Source organism: Solea senegalensis, linkage group LG11 (assembly GCF_019176455.1).
Source record: "Solea senegalensis isolate Sse05_10M linkage group LG11, IFAPA_SoseM_1, whole genome shotgun sequence".
Taxonomy (NCBI): domain Eukaryota; kingdom Metazoa; phylum Chordata; class Actinopteri; order Pleuronectiformes; family Soleidae; genus Solea; species Solea senegalensis.
The window spans coordinates 10,618,828-10,632,262 of record NC_058031.1 but is presented as its reverse complement, the minus strand read 5'-3'; the positions used below and the strand labels follow the sequence as shown (position 1 = coordinate 10,632,262).

The 13,435-nt window shown below is 40.1% G+C and overlaps 1 protein-coding gene across 1 annotated transcript in view; it reads right to left on the bottom strand.

Moving 5' to 3' along the window:
- LOC122777458 (adenylate cyclase type 6-like) overlaps window positions 1–13,435 on the bottom strand; it is a 33,246-nt gene that overhangs the window by 14,526 nt on the left and 5,285 nt on the right. The gene's annotated exons all lie outside the window — the stretch shown is intronic.

Genomic DNA, 13,435 nt, shown 5'->3' with positions numbered 1-13,435 from the left:
AAAAAACAGAGACAAGAACCCCACCAAGTGTGCGTATGTCACTTCACAAGAATACAGTGAACTCTGTCTGACTGGGGTGAGGTCAATAAACTAAATTGATAACACTCTATGTCATAGGATTTACAGCACAGAGAAAAATTCCTCAAGCGTCTGAGGGCCCATTAGATGTGATCTGGTTAGAGAAGATGACCATGACCTTGTGGTTGCTCAGCAAGACGACATTCTCCTCATGTTGCGCTCTGTACGACAGGCTGAAGGCTCAGAGGGTGTGAAGCATGACGGACATGAAACATGGGGACATGTGAAGGATCTAGTTTTGGTTCTCCTTGAGTTAAATGTTTATATGGCCTATTCTGTTCAATGTGTATGGAATTCACTTAAAAGCAGCTTGTGAAGTGACAATTTTTGTTGCATGCTGAAAACACATTATGTGAACCTGAAAAAACCAAACTGGAGCATAAAGGGAGAAAGCTTTTTTCTTGCAATTGCTAATGTATTTGAATGTACAGCTTAAAAAAATAGTGTGAGAAAGAGAAGCAGCCGCTGGTGCAGGGAGGTATGTTGGTTGAACAATGATGCTCTGAGAATACAGACGCAACAACATTATCTGTGGCTTCAGCAAATTAAGCTGAAATATAGTGCACATTGAGTAGGTCATCAACCTTAAAAACAATCCTTGTAGCTGCGTTTTGTGTTTCCCTGTGTGTTTCTGGACATGTGCACTCAGCCAATGTGGAAGTCTGTTTGTGATTTCTATTTTCACTCGTCCACAGCCAAAGACCAAATATCAAAAATGGAGCCATTCAGCTCTGGGCTTCCCCTCTGCTCACAAAAACACTGACATGCATACACAAACGTCCTCTCCATGTTCAGAAACACACTCCAGCCTGGGAAAGTCACTTGACCTATGACCAGAGAGCTGAGAGTTTCCTCTGAAAATTATACCATCAATAATGAGGAAAAAACAGGCCGGCATTTTACTAATACACACACAAAGGCTACATTTCAATCTATCCCTTTAGAACAACATCATGGTGCAACTGGAGGACAAAAAAAATCTCATCACCAACATCAGTATTTCTGAGCTGAGGCTGGTATGTTGCCAATCCAGTGTGTTTGTAATTTCTGTTTTTATCAAAAAGTCTGACTAAGAGAGACACAAACAAAGATGACTGTCTCTAGGACATATTTTCAAGCATATCTTTGTTCAAAAAAAATATAAATTAATAAAAAAAAACACATCAAAATAATACTCAATGTCCACACATCAATCACAACACCAAAGATAAAAATGCTAAATTGTAGAGTGAAGGCAAGGCTGTTCAGAGATAAGGTTTACACTGTATACAAAGAGCTCACCCTTTGTTGTCGCAACAAGTCAGAGACAATCTAACAACCTGTATTTGAAACAGAACACCCTTGCCACAGGACACTGGCAGGCAAATTCCTTTCTGTTTGTTCCAAGGGACAATCGGTGGTTTCTCAGTTACTCTACTACCCGAAAACAAAGATCCAAACTAGATTAGAAGCACAGCAGTAAGAAACACGCATAAACACACAGGTGCAGTAGCGATCATATATTAATACTGGGTACATATCAATCTGTGATGTAGCTTCAGGCCCTCAACATTATAACAAGAGATCATCCAAAATGTATTGTCTTTGTTTTTATGTCTGGAGGGATACACACGCAGCCAGGTTCAAACCAGATGGATTTTTTCTTTTTTTCCCAAAGAAAGACCAAGATGTACTTTTGCCTTGATGCAGGATGAGAGAGAATGGCTGATGCAAACAGTCAACTCTCAGGGATTCACATCAAACCTGTCAAGAGATGCGAGGAACCTCATCATCAGGCTATTGAAGATAAGGCGTTGGAACCAACAAAGAATATCCACTCATGTTCTTTACACACCTGGCTGAGAAGCTGTTAAGTGCAACACTGATTTGTGCCGCACTGTCGCTCAATTAGTGATTAAGTTTATGGTGATCATAAATCATAACAGGCCACGCCTGACACGCCATGCATCGTAATGTTACACATCTCCAACGGAGACCTGGAACTCCAGCCTTGAATAGCTCGGATACAACCTGCTCACATTAATTGCAAGCAGATGGCTGTGAACAGGGTGAGCCAGATAACTTCGTTAAGTGGTCTGTCTGAGATACAGGGCCACCTGCAGTTCCCAAGACCACACTTCTCAGCAGTGGACTTAATTTACATTCAGACAATTCAGCTTCCCTTGTGAGCACACTCAGAATTCAGGCCAAGTCAGGACATTAGTATCAAACTGATATTAAAACTATGGTCACAAGCCCAAAATGTTTGAATGTGTTGAACAGAAATAAACATGTAGTAATGGCAGCAACACACAACGACAGAAGCTCAGTGGCAGAGCGAGTTGTCTTTCAAATTGAAGGTTTGCGGTTCCATTCCAGGTGTCCTTGGGCAAGACACTTAAAGGAATAATTCACTGTTTGCATTTAGCTTTATATTACTACTGTAGAATAGGGGTAGTATTTTTGAAAAATTGTGCTTCCCAACCTCAGTTTCGCCTGAGTTGAAAAATATCTTCATTTTTTTCTTTGTTACATGCCCACCAGTGACACTTGGTCCTGTTAGCATAACTGTTAGCAGAGATAGTGGACACTGTTTACATTCCCCCTACGAGTGGATCTAAAAATTGCCTTGGTGGGCACATAGCAAAAAAAAAAGAATGAAGATATTTCTCCACTCAAGAGAAACTGAGGTTGGGAAGCACAGTTTTTCAAAAATATTACCCCTCTAGTAATACAAAGCTAAATGCAAATCGGTGAAGTATTGTGCCGGCAGCGTTTGAATGGGTATGAAAGATGAGTGACAGAAAATGCGCTGCACATAGATGCACTGTATGAAAGTGTGAGTGAATGGCAAAACTGTAGTGTAAAGCAGCTTTGAGTGGTCATCAAGACTAGAATAGCGCTATGTAAATACAGACCATTTACATGTATTTGTATTTGCAGTTGTAATGCATGCATAAGGGCAGCGTCTAGTTATAAAAAACCCAAAATATCAGGAGGTTCTTTTCTTTTACGTTCAGCTTTCTAACAGAGAACAGCAATTCACTGACTACATCTTGAGTGACAGCTCAGTGTAACAGCTTGATAACACAGAATAGGTAAAACTCAAGTGTGGGGAAATGCGATAGCTTTTGTTAATGCACAAGTTATATGCTTAGTCCCCGAAAGAGTCTGGAGATTAGAGGCAGAGGCATTCATAAAGGCTTTGGAGTAAATCTTTGTGTGTGAACCATGCAGGTACGTGTGTGCGTGATACTTTTTGGACTGGAAGCTCATTGATCTTGAAGCTTGTTGTGTCTGTCACTGCAGACCTGCAAATCCAGGCCAGCTCTGACACTCCGCCCACTCCAATTAGTGATATGGTGTAAAGAGAGCAGAAGCAGCTCCTCACCTTTAACACTGTGCCACTCTCTTTATAACCATTTAGCGGGGCTTAGTCTATCTTCCAGTGATGTCTTTCTCCTGCAGTCTTTTGCCTCTCAAAGACATGCCTCTCTAAATTGACATGAGCAGGAAACTCTTGGCAGTAAAGTTAAAAGGAGTCCAAACATTGGCTTATAAGGTGCGGCCCCAGCAAGGTGCTTTATAAAGTAAGTCAGAGGGATTCCATATAAAAAAAAAAAAACAATGAGGGAAGGGGATGGAAAAGATTTCTGCTTGGCACACACACAGCAAATGCATTTCATCTTTAATAAAAATCCCACCGGACAACATCACATAAGTATGGAATGTTTGTATGCACAAAACAGGTTTTTCTCAGGTTATCCATTCATCCAGAGACCAAAGTTATGGCACTGCTGATTGGTTCTATTGATTATCAGCAGTGGCGCATGTAGAGGTCATGTCTCTGAACAGAGCTGAGGTGGTCACATGCTGATGAATCTGTAACTAAAGTTAAGTCTACTGACAACACACTGATACGAGATAAACTCTGCACTGATAAGTAACCGGTGGTACAGGTAGGACATACTGTCACTAAGACTGTCTGAAAAGTTCTGCAATGAAAGATAAGTCTAGATATCACCCAAATGCAGAGCTTCACTGAAGCTGAAGTTTAAATGTTAAAGCGCCAGAGTGCTACATCCCATAAGTCAACACAGGCTCTGGGGACTGTTGACTGCAGCTGACATGGGCTTCTCTTCAGCACATGACCTTTGATAGGCATCTGGAGCTTTTAAAATGTCCTCTGGAGATGAAATGAACATCAAAGTGCAGTCACACACTGCTGATCATAGCCTGAAAAGATAACATGTGGTAAAATAGTCAATTTGTTGCACTAGTCCTGATTTACTTGAGGATTACAATGATTTGCTTTCACTGACATGAGTAATTAGCTATTCCTTATAAAGATAGATTTTGAACATGTGTGCCATCTTGGATCTATGCCATTTGGAATCAGAGCCGTGTTTGTATCATTGCTTGACCAAAATTGGTCTCAGGCAACCAGCGAGGGCACCATGTAATATTTGTGAAAATGAGGCAAATTCCATAAAGCTAAATGGAACTGGACTAAGTCTGCACAACTGTCAGACAAACAGATCCTGCATTAAAGCCAAACAAGAGGAAAATCTACCGAGTAACCAGCTAAAATGTATCTACTCCACATTTTCTCAACAGGGTAAAGTTCAACAGTTACAGAGGTCACGATGCTTTTAGCTGCCATGATTGTTTTCCCTTTGCTTGGTCCTAATGAGGCAGAACCTCATTCTGAGGTACTTAAGTTTAGGACTGAAATTTGAATTGTGGTTGGGTTAGGGTTACTGATAACGGTTTGCTCAGGCTGTCTAAATGAATGAAAACCAATGCATTGTCCGAAGAACAATGGCTGAGCTAACCTCTGTACTTGTGTGTGAGAGAGAGACCCAAACATAGTGGACAACAACACAAATATAATTTGTCTGACTGTAGTTTTATCATGTATTACTCTCTTATGGTGGCTCACTTACTCTGAATTATAAGCAACATCTTCAGTTAAGGTCTGTTCAGGGACATTTGTCATTTCTTCCTATTTCCTATAATTTCCTGTTCCCATGAAATAGAGAAACACTATTTCACGACTCTACCTCGACTAAGACGACAAAAAAAAACAAAAAAAAAAACAAAAAACTTGTATATCGCACTTATGACTAGCACTTCATAGTTTGATCTACTTGAAGCTCTTACTTACTTCTAGCTCTTATTTGTACCCAAATGTTTAAATGCACTTTTGTAAGTCGCTTTGGATAAAAGCGTCTGCTAAATGACATGTAATGTAATGTAAAGAAACAACCACAAAATGATCTTACATAAATGGATGTGCAACCTCAAGTTTTCAAGCATGATAAAGTGTATGCACGCTGATTCACCTCCTGCTTTAACCAAGGATCTGTTTCATGCTTTAGTGCTGAAAATAACTATAAATTTCATGTCCCAAGTATTGCCAACATCCTAAAGGAAGACTTTAAATAGATTGTTTGGACCAAGAGGTATCCAAACCTAAGCAAATTAAATCTATGGCCTTCGGCTAACAGACCATCTATGTTTACAGTTTATTGTGTAATGAGAAACAAGCAGGTCATTTAAAATGATCTGAACTTTTTTTTTAATTTATTTTGCTTTGAGAGATTTTAAGTTCAGTAAAGGAGGATGAAGTAAAATATTGAAAAACATAAAGTTTGCTCAGAAATCTACAAAACAAATTGACACAGATTTATCACCAATGAACCAATAAATCGAGCAATTGCTTCAGCTCTGTTTTGTGTCTCTCATTCCCATTTGTTTGCTGAACATAACAGCATGAATTACAGCACCAGTCAGTGGTGTTTGCTCCTCCACCCCCACTTCCTCATTTGAATTATTACTCAGCAGGTAACATGAATAAATTAATAACCATTAGAATATGTATTGAAACACAGCATTGCGTTAGCTGAGCATTACACACAAAGCTGTGATAAGATGCAAATCCATGTCTGTTTTGTCAGTGGTTTTGGCTGCTCAGTGGTGCGGGGTCAGTATTTGGCTGGACAGACAGGGGGAGGGAAGGAGGGGAGGGAAGGAGGGGTCAGGACTGGACACAAAACTCTCCCTCCAGTTGTGCACTCACTAACCCTTCACTTCCTGCCCATTCACACCCTCACAGGCACAGAGGCAATTACAGCCCTGCAGCGACACGAACATAAGATTCGGTTTAATTAGGCTAACAAACCAACCAGCCGACCAGCAACATTCATTCCTTTGTTGGCGTTTCTCGTTGACTTGGACTGTGTGAGAGAGTCCAGTCCTTGAACTGTGTGACTGTGAGCTAAACATCCAGGAATTCCAACTTCAGCCTCCATCTCCTTTTAAGCACAACGTACAATGTGAAACCGAGGCCACCATTTTGTTTTGACAGAGGCTGTTGTAACACAACGTTTAATCTCTAAACAGTGAGAGACATTATTAAAAGAGGGAACATTAAAGTGCATTAAGTGAGACTGCGTGAGTGGACCAGATGTTTGATCTCCATTAAAAATCACACAAGGGCTTGTGACTACACTGTGCAGTAATTTAAGCACCAGTCACTTCAAAGTTTTAGGCACTGTCCTTCCCTGTTCTGCCTCCCAGCCCTACACAATATTGACTTTTACTATAAAGCATACAGATCAATAGCTGGGACAAGAACAACAGGTTATAGTTTAAACAGTAGGAACATGAGCAGAGTTTGGCGACTGCTTAGGCTAACATTTTGACTTGGCTGAACTCATGCATGTAACACATCCACCTGCAGGGCCGACTGTTTGTAAAGCCTGAACCATCATCAGCATTTCATGTGAATAAAAGCACGAGTGTAGAGTTTCAACCCATGGTTTTAAGCTACAGGCTGAACTGTATAGTAGGCTATATGTCTCAGTACACCCAAAACAAAGACTCGACATTTAGATCTTTTTTTCAAACAGAGAAATGGCAGAGAACTTAAGAAACCCCCTCCCCAAGGATTTTATATTTTATGGTGAAGAAATAAAGGCAATGATTTGTGAAGCATCACACTTTTTACACTTACTGCACATGGTGAATCTGCAAAGACACATGACTGAGTGCAACTTCCTGTGGATTGTTGTTGTACTGTATGTGACATTGTTCAAATACGTGATAAAGATAAACGAAGAGTCATCGCTTTAAACTTTCTACACTGATTGGGGAAAATCATGACAATGGCCTGCTTATTCCATGTAATAAGTTGCAGAGGTTCATTCAGCATTGTGCAGACAATTTTACATTCCAGTGTAAACACATTTGTTAATCGGCTTTACTCCAGTCGCACATTCTTACTCCAGCTTAACACATGTTGCCACTGTTTTAACTATGTAATGGTAACTGGAAAAGCAGGGTAACATGACAGCTGGCTTGGATGACAGCAACCTTAGACACAGAGCCATTCACCTTCCTGTCACCAGCACTAGGATAAGGTGCTCTACACTCAGCAGGATCCAGAGTAAAACTACCCACAAAAGCGCGGGGGCTTACTTGCCACACTGATCAACATGTAACACTGTTAATGGACTCCTAAAATATGTATATATATATATATATATCTATTGGATGACTGCCATGGCAATTCAGGCTTAAATTGCTATATTTACTTTTGCAGAGAGCCAATTTGTTAGTAAAACATGAGCTCAGCTGTTATTAGAATCCTGCACTTCCTCATCCCCAACTCACACAGCTATTATTAGCCAGGCTATTATATCCCTTATCATTTGCTGTATTTCAAGAGCAATATTTTGCTTATCGCTAATCCTAACTACTCATGGTAGTGAAAGTTATCCAGGTTTGTATCATTGCCTCAGGTTGTAATTCAATAAGTGCATGAGTCAAAAGCTTTTGCTCCCTTTCTGAGAGAGGACGAGGTGGGGAGAGCAAAGGGGAGATCTATTGTTTGAGCCGCTGCATTGTTTGGCACCCAGAATACCTGATAGTGGGACCTTCTCACCATTTGATAGTAGCTAAGTACAGCTATAAGACAGCATGAGTTTTTACACAAGCAGACACAGGTCACACCCTCTGCTTCTCATGGTCTCTGTGGTGTAACCATATACGAAAATGGACAAAGTATTTCCAGTCGGGACATGGGAATTTATGGAATAGCCACTAGGGACAACTCCACGTTGCAGTGGGGACACCAGAATGACTGACGGCTAATTTTGTCCAGTGTGAGCCTGGTTGCAGGTGACGGCCATGCAGAGCCAAATCAAGATTTGGAGGCTTCAAAATGGGAGTCCATATTCTTATGGGTGACGTCGTGTCAAGATCTGTTTTTATTCCTCACCGTGTACTTTCAGAAGAATGAAACCTGTGTCTTTTTTTAATTCTTCAGAATCACTTCCCAGAATCACTTTAATGGCAAAACCACTCTATAATGTGTGTGAGTATTAGACACAGCTGTTGTCATACTTTCCAAAAAGCGTCACAAATAACTGCATAAAAGGTCATTGTAGCCTGTGCGGCCCTGCTCCCGTGTTTTTCATGTGCAACACCAATGTTCTAAGAGCATTATGCATGCTTTGGTCATGCTGGTCATGACATTTCATTGATTGGTACCTTTTTCCACGAGTCTTAAGTGAAGGGATCAGTTTGTTTCCAATTGTCCCCAGTTCGTTGACCCCATAACAATCTGCCAAAGGAACAGGTTTTTCCTCTTCCTCTAGATCAACACATAATAACAAAAGCACAGACGAGATCTACCTTGAAGACTTCACTCTCGTCTTAACCAGTCTGTGAATATCTCCTCTCCAGTAGACTCCAGATGGGATGGGGTTATCCAAATATACCCTGCTGCACGCACACAAAACTTCTGTTTGGTTCCTTGTTAATCCATGTATGACACCTTACATGCCGGCTAGACATAGATTCTTAGCACTAAACAATGGCACAGTAAGTAACATAATCCCTTTTATTCATATAAGCATACATGTATGGATGCACAGCTGCTCATCCTTAGGTTATAGAAATACACAGGGCCAAATGTCAACCATGTAGTTAAATTAAATTAAATGTTAAATGGATCAAAGTAGTCCAATGCAATTGATTTGGGTGAATCTCGAATACCACGCCTTATTATGTACTCGGCCAAACTCATGAGAATACAAAGGGTAATAAATGTATGATGATAAGTGTCCTTTAGGGAGTATTGCATGGTTCCACTAAAGGCTAAAAACATTGTGTGAGGAGCTCATCGAACATAGCCTGTTGGCTCTTTGTGGTGAAGATGACACTAATGTCATCGGATAGATTTTGTTGGATTCTTCCGTTCAAGAGACTGTTGGTCTTTTGCCAACTGTCGCGACTTGGATGTACAATGGCATACAACATTATCCTGCAGCAAACTTTTAAACCAAATGCAGTGAAAAGGATGAAGTGTAAGAAAAATTGACAACAAAGAAAACATGGAGGGAACTTTCTGTGCCTGTGTTAAAGCAGCAGGGACTTACAATCTCTGGTGTTGTAACCTGAATTTGTTTAAACAGTTGGGTAGATATTTTGGGCGATTGAAATATATATCCTCCCATAAAGACAAAAAGGCATTAACTGTTGGTGACAGATAGCTTGTTGACATGAAAACTATGACTGCAAGCACAAACTACCTAAAATGCTAAAATACTATAAATTACTGCTGATGATAAACCCTGACAACATGCACACACATTCACACTGAAGAGCAACACAGTGTTTCACTTTTAAAGATGGACAACTTTTGTGCATAATATGACTGCAACAGCTAATATAATTTTGATTTAGTAAAATTAATTGTTTCCAAGAGATTATTTCATGTTATTTACTATAACTTATTTAAATATAAAGGTTGGAAAATTTGACATATTTGTTGACCCAAAGAAATTTCCCCCGAGCGATTTGTGGGTCCCAGCCCAGTCTTTGGGAACCACAGATCTAGAGTCACTGGTTAAGGCATGGACTGTAGATGGGGACTGAATAACCAGGAGAAAACTAATGCAGGAGCAGGGGAACATGCCAAATCCATTCAGAAAAGCACAGATCGAACTAGGGTTCAAACTCAGATTGACAATTTACAGCCACCTCTACTGTTTCAATCCACCTCTTCAACATCCTCATCCTCTGTTAATCTAGAGAGCAGATGAATGAGATCCTACTGAACTCTGTCTCTGTCAGAGCATAAAGGAGGCACTTGAAGTGAACAGCAGCGGTGTAACTTCCTGAGAACAGTGATACCTTCATCTCTTTGCAGCTGTCTGAGAAGGCCCTTCAGAGCAGAGCACTGAAAAATTGAGATCTGAGGAAACAATCCCCATGAGTAGTGTGAGTTCGACCTCAGCGCATTGTGAAATAAAAGGCCACTCGATCTGTGAGGGATTACACGAGAGTGGAATGACTCAGGGAGGAAAGTTGAATGAGAAAAGAGAGAAAAGACTGGCAGCTCTTTTACAGTGAGGTACATCAGCCCAGCATTATTTCACACTCTCCATCCGTGGTGTTCCCTAGACCACCACCGTAACCAACACACAGACACACACACACCAGCTCACAAAGACCCATTTTTGTCCCTGCCATCATCAGTTACTCATCTTCTCTGCTCTGATTCTGCATAAACACCTCTACAGGGGGAAGATTCAAGGGAAAACAGGACTGGGACACAAAAGCTGGAAGATGATGAGGCCCCAAAAGAAGAAACCATCTTTCCCATAAAGAGGGGAGCTTTTTGCCAAGTGACACCAGAAAGAGAGCTGACTATCACAGTGGGTGTGACAGACTGAATGGAGTCCTTCTGTATTCATGCTTGAAGCCAGATTGTGAAATACCTGTTGAAACTGAGATCTGAAGGTTTTATCTACAGATTATTATACAAAGTAGATATTATTATTATTATTATTGTTATTATTATTATTATCTACTTTGCATAGGTGGAGAAAATAAAGTTATTGCATTGATTAGGGAAATGTCATCTTTAAAATAGGCTCTTCAGGTTCTGGCCAGCCATGACTTTGACCAGGTGACTTTCTTTCACAGAATATTTCTTCTTCTCATGTAAATGCATTTTGTAGGAATATGATTTAGAAGCCAGCTGCTTGACAAACTCACTGACAGTTAAGATACAGTAAACCACAACAAATGACATGTCAAGTACATAATGTTACTTTAGGAGTAAAAACATATATAGATTCACTTCATAAAAAATAGCCACTATTTATGAACCTCTAAAATAAACCGTCAGTAGGAAATGCAAAAACAAAATGTTTACAAGTCTATATACAGAGCTCTCCACTGTTAGAGTCCCCACTAACATAATTAAAAATAGATCTGTAATTCACATTGATCCATTTCTCCTACCTCAACCATAACCAGGTCATGTCTAACTGTAACCTTAAAGCAGAAGTGTCATACTGGCCCTAACCCTTACCCTAACCACATAATATCATGTTATGATGAAAACATAATAATAGCTGTATGTTTCTATTGTGAAGTATACATCATTCCATATCAAAACAAACACTTTTACGTTGAAATTCTACGAAATATCATCATAAATATCTTAATTGTGAATACTGCATTATAATTTTAAGCTCACATTGCCCACTCGTGAGTAAAAAAAAAGTTTTTGTCCCCCCGCTTTTTTTCCTCTAGATGGCCCCCACGTGATACACTGATTGTGATTTAGTTGATAACGGCGTTAAACAATAAACTGACGTCATGCCCTTCATCTCGACTTAATACCCAAGTAACAGACCAACTCTCTAGGCTGAATCGAATGAAAACCTATGAAAGATGTCACGACTATTGATTGTTCAGACAACTGGAACAAAGATGATTGCAGGTCTATCGGCCCTCAGACATGGCAGCAGGCCATCATCACAAGACCAGCGCAACCAGCCAGGGTTGGAGTACATAGAGGCAACAGTCCAGTGTGCCTGAAGTCACCCTGTCTGCTCTGGGGCATGGGCACTTACCACACAAGCTCACTGGACCAGTAGAGTTATGTCAATATTGCCTTAATCAGAGTGGCTCCACATTCATCTGGTTGCTTAACAGCAATGTTTGTTAGAGAAATGCCAATAACATGTTTCTACAGGGATCTGAGGCCAAGCCATATGTGTGCCTTTGGAGTTTATTCTCTTTCTGTATTCACTGTTTGACCAAAAAAAACAAAACGTCTCAACAATAGGACACTGAAATTCTTCATTAAAACACATACAATTAATTTTGAGATTTGTTCTATTTAAGTGTCCCAATACGGAACATCAGTGTGACAGTGCACACACACACACACACACACACACAATGCCAAGACCCTGAAATTTAAGAAGCTAAATTGAATTCAGCTACCATTGTGCTTTTCTGTCTGTGACATGTCAAAATGTCCTCAGATACCGGCTCTTCAGATTTCTCTGATCCTCTGTGGTATATCAGAGTAAATGTAACAGGCTAGAGTTTTGTACGGTCTTAGGTCGAGACAGCACGTTGAGGATGTCGCTTCTTAAAAATCAACACATTGTACAGTATGTTATAGGAGAATTGAAGTGTAATTCATGAAAACACATACAGAAAGAATAAACAGGAAAAAAAATACCCGTTAATGAATCATTGTTTCCAGCACGTCGGTGGCTATTATGTGTAATTCTGTTTATAATTTTTTTTTCCCACAGCTTCCAATATGAAGAAGTAATCATTCTGTTTTCCATCAAATTCATTGCATAATCCGAGTGTCCCACCCCACCCTGCTTCATTTTAATACAATTGCCTCCTTGTTTTCTAGTACTGTGGCATGAATGGCACTATGCTACATTATCATGATATTCCATCACATTGTAGCTAAATGGGCTCATTCAACCCAGATGACCTTCCACAAACCCCAACAGAGATGCCCATAGCTGCCCTACAGCACAAAACATAGGCTCATTAAAAATCTCATTTGAAAAGCTGCTGAGATCTAATGGCACCATCTACTTTTAGCACGACACCTTTGACACGGAAAAGTGGTTGAGGAGTCTGTACAATGTTTGTCCTATATTGATGGGGACAGAAAGTAGGGCGTTTCCACCAGTGAATACAGTAACAACATTGTGCTCAATTGTATGGTGATAATCGTGGGCCCTGACTAACACGAGTCTGGGACATGTGAATTGCTTTCTCATGAATACTGTATGTCCACTTTCAGTTTAACAGTTGGTTGTGTCATCTCCAAGAAGGACAGAAAAAGGGAGAATGAAATTCTGGTTTCAAGGTTTGTTTTGCCAAAACTAATCTGACATATATATATATATATATACATATATATAAATAACATATTCACATTGTGTTGGTTGTTTTACCATCGACACATGCCCATGTCTTAGTTCATACATACTGTGACGACATTGCAATATGAGGTCCACAAATCAAGTGGTATCTT